Here is a 9048-nt window from a genome sequence, read left to right on the forward strand (position 1 = left end):
AGCTGTAAGATAGTTGTCCTGTTGGCTAAGCACCACTAGGTGGTGCCAGAGAGCCGATCAGAATCCTGAGTGCAGCCTGTGTGGTTCTGTTGTCACGGTCAGGTGCAGAGATGTTTTTTATGTAGTTTGTATGAACATGTAAACAGCTTTTTTTTTCCTGCTCAGAACTTGGAAGCTTTATGAGAAAGTCTTGGTTACTCGGTCTGTTTGAGAACACGTCACACTTCAGGGGCGTCAACATACGTGTAAATATATGAAATAAAAACATACAGAAGGGATCAACACAAACTAAAAACGCCAACCACTGATGATTGTTTTTGAAATAATACGACTAATTTAGAGGACAGGGTTCGTGATTGGCTAAAGGATAAGGGAACATGTGGCGTTAAAATGACTGAAATTAACTAGCCTCTGCAATAATAATCGTAATATAAAATAATGCTAATTACAATTTGTAAAAATAAAAAAAACACTATAATAACATTTGTAAAAAAAAATGTGCTTCTGTTTTTTCCTTGTTATAATTTTTCCTTTTTTGTTGAATGATTTGGTGTCTTTGTAAAGTTGTTGTTTTTTTTTCTATATCGATTTAGAACGTGATTTAAATGTTTCATGAGATGCAGCGGTGCTTTAAAATACACATACAGAGTGTGTTATCTGTCACATCGTTTCACTTTCTTTTTCGTTTTATTTTACTTTTGTTTCTACATGTTTACAGTTTTAGTTTCATGATGATAATCAGACTGCAAGCCTCATGAAATGGCCACTTGTGTCAGATTTGAAGATAGGTCATTGTTTGTTAGAAGCTCTGAGTATTAAAACATTTCCTTGAACGTTTGATGTCAAGCATGTCAATAAAGGAACATTATGTCTGTATCATTAAAGACTTATGAGCGATAAGATATTCATTTGTTAAATGTCACAGATTCTTTTCTTGTGAAAATCCTTGTTACTCTTTATCCAAAAATCGTAAATCTCTGCAGGCAATCTATAGCTTCAAACCAGTGTGGGAGAGGATGTTCTCTCTTTTGTTTAAAAATTCAGGACCGATGCTGTGTCACAGTGTAACTGGTTTAAACATCTGGGTTAAAAGTCAAAGGTATGCAGCTTTGTTTTTGTCTGTGTTTGTGTGAGTGAGAGGAGGAGGAGTATCCCTCCCCTGTACTCCTCCTGGAACACGATGAAAGATCTCTGACGTTGGCGGGTGGCACTGAATGCATCAGAGGCGTTTGTGTGTGAAGCTTCGCGTCATCACAGCGTCAGAGTTCGAGTTCACATTAATGTTTGATCCTCACACACTTCTCTGGCAGGAATCCAGAGTCTGAAAGGTTTTGAATTCACGAAGCATCTGAAGCTCCACATCTGCACCGACACCTTTAAAAGACATTTATCACAACACACAATGGGAAATGGTTATTAAATATTGCGGACTCCACAAATAACTTATTTTTAATCTCTTAATGTGTCTCAACTGTTTTTTCTTTTTGATTCTGTAATGTGGTCTAAACCAATGGCTCTCTACATGTCTAGTCTCAGGACCCACCACAAACTTCTCCCTGAAAAAACGTGACCAAAATTTGTGATGTTTCTTAACGAATCACATTTATTTAACGCAGAATTGTGCAGTTTGGAGCTCTTGTTAAATGTTTTGTAGCTCAGTCAATGCAGAACATCTGACAGAAGCATCAAACCTCACAAAACGATGACAAAAAAGCGTCTGACCAACAGTTTGACACCAGGTCGTTTCCAGGCACGTGCTGACCCGAAACAGCTCCATGACCTCAGTCCTTGTCCTTACATGTCGGGAAGCCCCAAATACAAGAATACAGAGAATAACATTGAAAACAGAAAAAAAACACTTTTAACTGTGAATAGGGGATAATAAAATTGCATTTGTATTTTGCATGTTGCCATAGTAACGAGCAGAGAATCCAGTAATCTAGGTCGTTATAAATTGTGTGAAAAAAAACAAAACGAGTCTGTGGCCTGAGAGGAGACGATGTGTGAGCCTGCACGTATGCTGCTCACAGCTGGCAGAGTGGGCAGGAGGAGGAGAGGCTGTGTGTGTGTGTGTGTGTGTGTGTGTGTGTGTGTGTGTGGAGTCACGTTTATCTCTGCGTTATGGAGACAGTGTGAGGTCACTTGCCTGTCTGGCTGGTTTTCCACTGATTAGTTCCCTTTGCGCTGTGAAAACGTCCACTCAGCAGTTCTGATACACACACACATACACACACACACACACACACACACACACACACACACACACACACACACACACACACACACACACACACACACACACACACACTTTAATGGGATGAGAAACTAGAAATAGCAATGAATGACTCTGTTAAAGTGAAACTGTTGCACATGTCAGTGCGGCTTTTTGGTTTTTCTTTCAGAATAAGACGAACTTTTCTCTTTGGTATGCAGTTAAGACACGACCAACACGAGCTGTTAACCAGAATAAAAACATGATGCATATCCACTCAGTCATGCCTCGTGATTCCAAAAATGAGTTGACGTCTGTGAGCTGTTTCAGGCGGTCAAATCGAGCTGCTGTGATTTCACACTTGACATGCCTCAGCAGTCTCAACAATCACCTGACAGCACCTCCTTCCCATCTATTCAAGTGCTCTGACTGTGCCCCAACCCGATCTCAGCGCCCGCCTGTAGGCTCCGACTGGGAAGGTTAAAGATATCGTCCCACAACTCCTCAAATAATTTAAATAGATACATGTATGTGAGTTGTGTGACTGAGCTGCAGTTTAATGGCACTTCCATGTTGGCTTGATTTTTCAGCCTTGGAGGACTGATCACACACTCACTTGATCATTGTTGCTTCGTGGTTTCTGAAAAGTGATTGAATTAAAACCGTCCTTTCTAATACACTAAAACATTTTATACCTTTACTCTACAATGGAAAGAGGCTTGCAATGAAGCGTCTGTAAACCACAATAGACCAGCAGCATACATTCCCTCTTGGCTTCCCCCATTACATGTTATGTAATAGAGCTATTTTTGCAGCCTGTAGTAAACGACCTTGAATGCCCTCTGACCCCACTGACCTGTTAATTTTCACAGTGTCTAAGTTTACACCTCACTATTACAGTAAATCATTGTACAGCTGCAGGGATGTGGAGCAGGCATTAACCTCCCTCCTGCAGACTATGTTTGACAGGACATGTGATTGCAGTGTCATGTCTCGTTTTTTCCGCCAACATGAGCTGTCTGAAATGCTCCCTGTGTGGGTATGTGTGGCCTTCATCCACTGTTTGTTTCCATACTGATATGCAAGGTTAAAACAGCGATCACTGTACCTAAATGGTGTTTTTGATCCAAAGCTTGTGGCAACAAAAGTGCATCTGCCTCCTGTGGTGGTGTATTATGACAACCACAATCTGCTCTGGATACATTTACAGTAAATTCAAAATGACAAGAAGAATTTGTGTGTTCCTTTCTGTATGTAGTTTCTTTGCTTGTTTTGTCCAAACAGAAGCTCAACACGACCACCTTCCTCACAACTTGAAATCTGACGTTCCCCGTAGGTGTGCGAAGCTTTGCCTGGATCGGGATAATTGCACTGTGGTTAACCGAGGACACTCACCCCTGTGTCTTTTCAAATCCCCGCCCTGGCTCCAATGCTGAGGTACATTCCTGCTCGAGTCGGTGACTCACTGCATCATTCCTGTTTGCTGAAAGTTGTCTCAGGGATGAACAGGGCCACTGGGCCGAAGGGCAATAAGGGTGCCAAAGAGTGATTAAAAAATCAAAAACATTAGGGTGTAAACATTTGGCCTTCTCCATTTACAGTTTGATTACTTGAGTCAAAAGAGTGTGTACAGTGGATTCGTCCCAGTGAATGAAACTGACAGTCCAGGACCCCGATGGAGGAAGAGGCCGTTAAATCTAGTTTGGTTTGTTTATTATTTCGTGGACAGTCCTCTTCTATAATTAAAGGAGCAGCTTTCGTCTTTGCTGCTAATTTCCAGCTGTAGTCCCAGGAAAGTTGTAAGTCTGCAACTTAAAATGCATGATTAAAAATCATTATATTTGTAATTGTAGAAGGCCTAAGCAAAAGAAAGCGAGGCATACAGACATACAACATGTTGCATACAATTGGAGCAAGCAGAGTTTGAAGAAGACATCAAAACTATGCAATAAAGACAAGACAGGGGAGACATGGCGGGGGGGGGGAAAAACAATCATAGAGGCCACTAAATAAAACATTTGTTTGGTTTTGTTTCTCTTATTCAAAAACCTTTCAAGTAAAAATGAATCAATCCTGTTTCGGGGTCGCAGGGGGAGCTGGAGCTGATTCCAGCTGTCTCTGTGTAAGAAACCAGGTGACACCCTGGACTGTTCACTGCTTAATCACTGGGCTGATTTATAGAGACAGACAACCAGCCAGACTCACACTCACACCTGCAGACAATTTAGATTCACCAATTAACCTAACGAGGAAAGCATGTCTTTGGACTGATGGGAGGGAGAACATGCAAACTCCACGCAGAGAGGCTCCTGTCAGACCAGGATTTGAACCAGGAACCACCTCGCTGTGAGGCATCACCATGAAGCCCCTTTTTATAATATTACAAAAAAAAATCCTTCAGCTGTATTTTGCGAAGGTTTTCTTGTGGATTTATTTAACTCTAGCTAACTGAGCAGCCAAATGAACGAGCTTGAGAGCTAGCATAGGGCTATTTGTTTATCTTTGGACAAAGGCAGGAGGCAGTGGTGTGATACAAGCCTATAATCAATCAACTCAATGAAGACTACCAAATGTTTTACATCAAAACCTTCTTCAAATCTTTATGAAGAGTTAGCCTAGCTGTGAGCGCCGCGAACATACACAGGAGTTAACTATTTTTATATAACATTTGGCGAGAAGTAGAAAGAAGTTTCTCTCTGTTATTTAAGTAAACTTTCCACCTTGACGGGATCAGATGTGGGCGAGACTTCTTGTTGAACCGTTCATTTCAGAATCCAGCTCTAAGCTTCATTAAAGAGCGCCGGCTGCTTCATGACGCAGACGCTAAGCTGAGACTAAGACACTGTTGTCAATGTCGCTGTTGTTGTGTGATTGGCTGATTTTCTCACAGAAAACCTCGGCCTAGTTACAAACATATCACTAAGTGTTCGTCCTGAAGAGAGACACAAATCTACAATTTCTCTTTTATTGAAATGCTTTTTGTTACGACTTAAAACACACTCAGATGTCTTTTGGTACAGTCAGAAGAGGTTGAGTCAGATAACTGAGTGGTCAGGATTTAAAATCATGACGAACAAACCAGCATACTGCATCACATGTTTCATTGAATCCAAGAGAGAACAATTAATATATAACTGAGTGCGACCTAACAAGGCCTTCGAAAGTCCATTCCAACTTAATCCTCAGGTGATTCTGGGAAAAAGAGCTATTGGTACTTTATGTTTGGTATTCTGGACTCTTTTGTTACATGGCTTTTTTTTTTTAGCAGATAAATACTTCAGTTAATAAAAACTAAAAAATATATTTCCTGCAAGCTTTGATGAAGGAAAATTCAATTAGAAAGACGCTTTGCCGGGTCCTCCAGTGGTCCTCGGAGCGGGCGGCTGGGGTTCAAGTCTTCCTCATTGTCTCTCTCCCCATTTCTGACTCTGTCCTCTGTCATGTCTCTACAATAAACCTGTAAGTAAAAGAAAGATCGTTGCCATTTGACCGGCTATTAACGCATTAAACGTGTCACTCCCTGACCCTTTATTTACCGAGACTAGTCCGGATTTAGGGGCTGATACCTTCAGAGATTCCTGACTCCTTGAGTTGTCCCTTCGTCGTTAAAAATGTCCGTGTGTACATTGAAAGGCACCATGTAAATAAAGTAAAGAGATGAAGGAAAAAGAAGGGCGCATTTCGAAGGCTCCTTCATAAGAGTCCTTCTGTCCACAGACAACGAAAGGCCCAACTGGTGCTTCTCTTCCCGACATATGCAGAGATTTAATCGAGTCATTTTAAACATGGTGGTGATGGTGAAGATAGTGATAAAAGATGGTGGACTGTCAGGCGGCAGAGTAAACCACTTTAGAAAGTAAGTCACTGTTTTCAGCTAAATTGAGTAGCTACGGTTTGTAATAGTGGTACGGAGCAACCGAGCCTGTGTGTGTGTGCGAACTTTGAAACCCACCTCAGCTCAAGCTCTTTGCCTGGTGTGAAGTTGACCAAAGGTCAAATTGAGACAGCAAGAGCCCCCTTCAGTAACCAGTGTGTGATGTCACTCAGGTTAGGTTCAATGGTCGCAGAAACAATCTGCTGTTAAAGTGTCATTTAGCTGGAACTTCAACCTTGCAGTCACTTTGTACAATCAGATGACAAACTACGAGCTGAGCCATGAAGAGCAGCTCGTTTGTATTATCTAACCTTTACAGAGCACACTGTTCTTTGTTTCTGCTCTGACACTTTACAAACGATGTATCAAACCTCAACCATCGGACTGACACGCTACAGTTTCCTTTTCTAGAAGATCATTTTTGACATCTCACAAGTCTGAACAACTCAGACGAGCTCGTAGTCTTTCAGCCTCTTTTCCAAACAAACAACAACAAACAGGCCAAAGTGACATTTTCAGATCCTTGAAGTCACAACAAAGTTAACTAATCGAACAGTTACATCAGTAATACAATACACTGAAAGTCAGTCTGTGGACAGGAGTGAACATTTGAAAAATAATTGATTTGACGAAATGTGAAAATGATTCACTTAATGAAAAGAATATATCTGAATTGATTAAAAATTAAACCTCAGTGATGTGTATTTTTTGTTGAGCATGAACATATTCCAACAGTTATTAAAGTCAATCATTAAATTCAAAGTTGTGACGGGCCGACACGACACGACAAGACACAACAATAATGGTTGCCGTGGAAACACCAGATGTCAGGTCAAACACTGCTACATAAGTTAGCGCTAGCTGCTGCTGAAAGCGGCCGGATACTGTTGCTGTATGTGCGGCTGTGATAAGTCCGTCACGTAAATGATACTTCGACACGCGAGCTCGTCGTTAACATTTTCTCTTCATCGAGTCAGTTTCGTTCGACGGTCAATTCAAAGTTCGTCTTCATCGGGGGACGTGGAGTTGGGGGTTGTAGCAGAGAACTCCCGTGATTCCCCGCCAGCCTTGACATCGTCTTTTGTTATTGTTTTGATTGATTGAGTTTTTGTATGCTGTACGTTTAAAATCTGCTACAAAAAGTTATATTACTGGTATTATGACTTATGACCATTGGTTTCCAACCTGGGATTAGTGGTCAGTGTCCTCCAGTGGGAAGACCTCAGTGAGAAGGCGAGGCTTTGTCTGCTTTGAGGTTGTTAGAATTAATTTGTGGATATTTTTCCAGATTGTTTCAGGGGCTTTTACCTTGAATTGAAATATCGTAATGGAGGGACAAAGTCATTCCCCTCCTTCTGGAACAGTGCTGAGTCAATGTGTATGTTTGTGTGTGTACGCTGTGCTCTCTGGCGTTTCTGCATTAACAAAACCTGAGTGAATTCACAGACTGGAACATCAATAATACGCAGTTGAGAAGTTGCTGTTGCCATAAAAAGGGCTTCAGGCAGGAAATGTGGATGATACCGTGCGCCATACAGTGTAAGGAATTGAACCTTCAAGCAGTGCAACAAGGATGAAGAAGCAGGAGAAAATACAACCAAACTTTTTGTTTCCTCACATCTCTCAGTTCTCCAAGTTTAAAATGTGACATTTATCATTGTGGCACGTTTTGTTGTCGCTGACAAAGCAATCTGTTGAGTCCAGAGTGTGTGCTGTGTTGGAGTGTGTTAGTTACATAAAGGCTGGGTCTGAGTCGTGTCGTGTGTTGGAATGTAAATGTTATGACAGTGAAAGGGGGTCAGTGTGGATCCAGAGGCCTCTGCGGACAGGTGTGTGAGGTGAGGAACGGTCTGCCTTCGGTCTGTTGACGTGAGTGTATCGTGCTTGCTGTTGTCACCTTCTGGTAGAGAATAATCTCCATTAATAAAAGAGAAACAAAAGACTGATAAGCCTAAATACATCCTCTGTGACTCAATGGAAAGAAAGTATAAACAAGAGACTCAGATCAGATCCTGACTCATCATTGCTCCACGGCGCATTTTTTACGAATGTCACAGTAAGGGACGACGTGATCCCCGCTCTGTACCGTCTTTAGAGCTAGACACAGAGGTGTTTCAGAGGCCAGACGAGAACAGAGCTGTGTGTGTTTGTGCATGTTTGATTTGGTGTATGTGAAGCTCTCGCTATCTTTCAATATGTCTTGTTTTTGCATGTGAATTAATAGCCTTGAACACCAGTATGTAGCATCAAATGAGGAGATCAAATCATTGAAAATGTTTCCCAGCTTGTCTGACATTGTACAGAGGTTTTTTGTCCCGCAGCTTTGCCGCCATTTAACCCCAAGAACTCTCCTCCAATGTGACCAGGTTGGGACCCGGAGGCCGACGCTGTTCTTTATCGCTCAAACTTCTTGCATACAAGTTGAACAGAACCATGCTCAGAAAACGACGACTGATAAAACGTGTGAAGCAAACGTTGAAGGACCTGAGCTTCGTCAGGCGGCAACAGGCAGCTCTTATAAAATCAACTCGGTTTTGTTGGTGTTTTTCCTCGCTGTCACAAAATCCTTTCAAAGATAGAACAAAAGAAAATTTCAAATTTTCCAATTAATTTGCTTCAGAGAATTGTTGTTCAATGTGAAATTTAAAAAAAAAAAGCCAAATATGTTCTAATATTTAACATTTAAGGTTCTAAAAGCCGCTGTACTCCCACACAGAGATGTTTTTAATTATTACTTCTTTGCAGCAGCTTTCTCTCTTGGAGCTTTAAATTCTGCAAATCTAAAGAGCTGAATGGAAAATAGAGGCTGAGTAAATCCAAATTAAGAAGAATTCAGAAGATAAGATCCCCCAACTTCTACTCGCCAGGAGTACCAGGAGAAGAAGTGTCCGCCCTCTCCCACTCTGTATGTATTTCCTTTAACTGGTTGGCGTTCCTTGATTTACACCACCTATATTCTGTG

The sequence above is a fragment of the Symphodus melops genome, assembly GCF_947650265.1.
Source record: "Symphodus melops genome assembly, chromosome: 22".
In the NCBI taxonomy this organism is placed as follows: domain Eukaryota; kingdom Metazoa; phylum Chordata; class Actinopteri; order Labriformes; family Labridae; genus Symphodus; species Symphodus melops.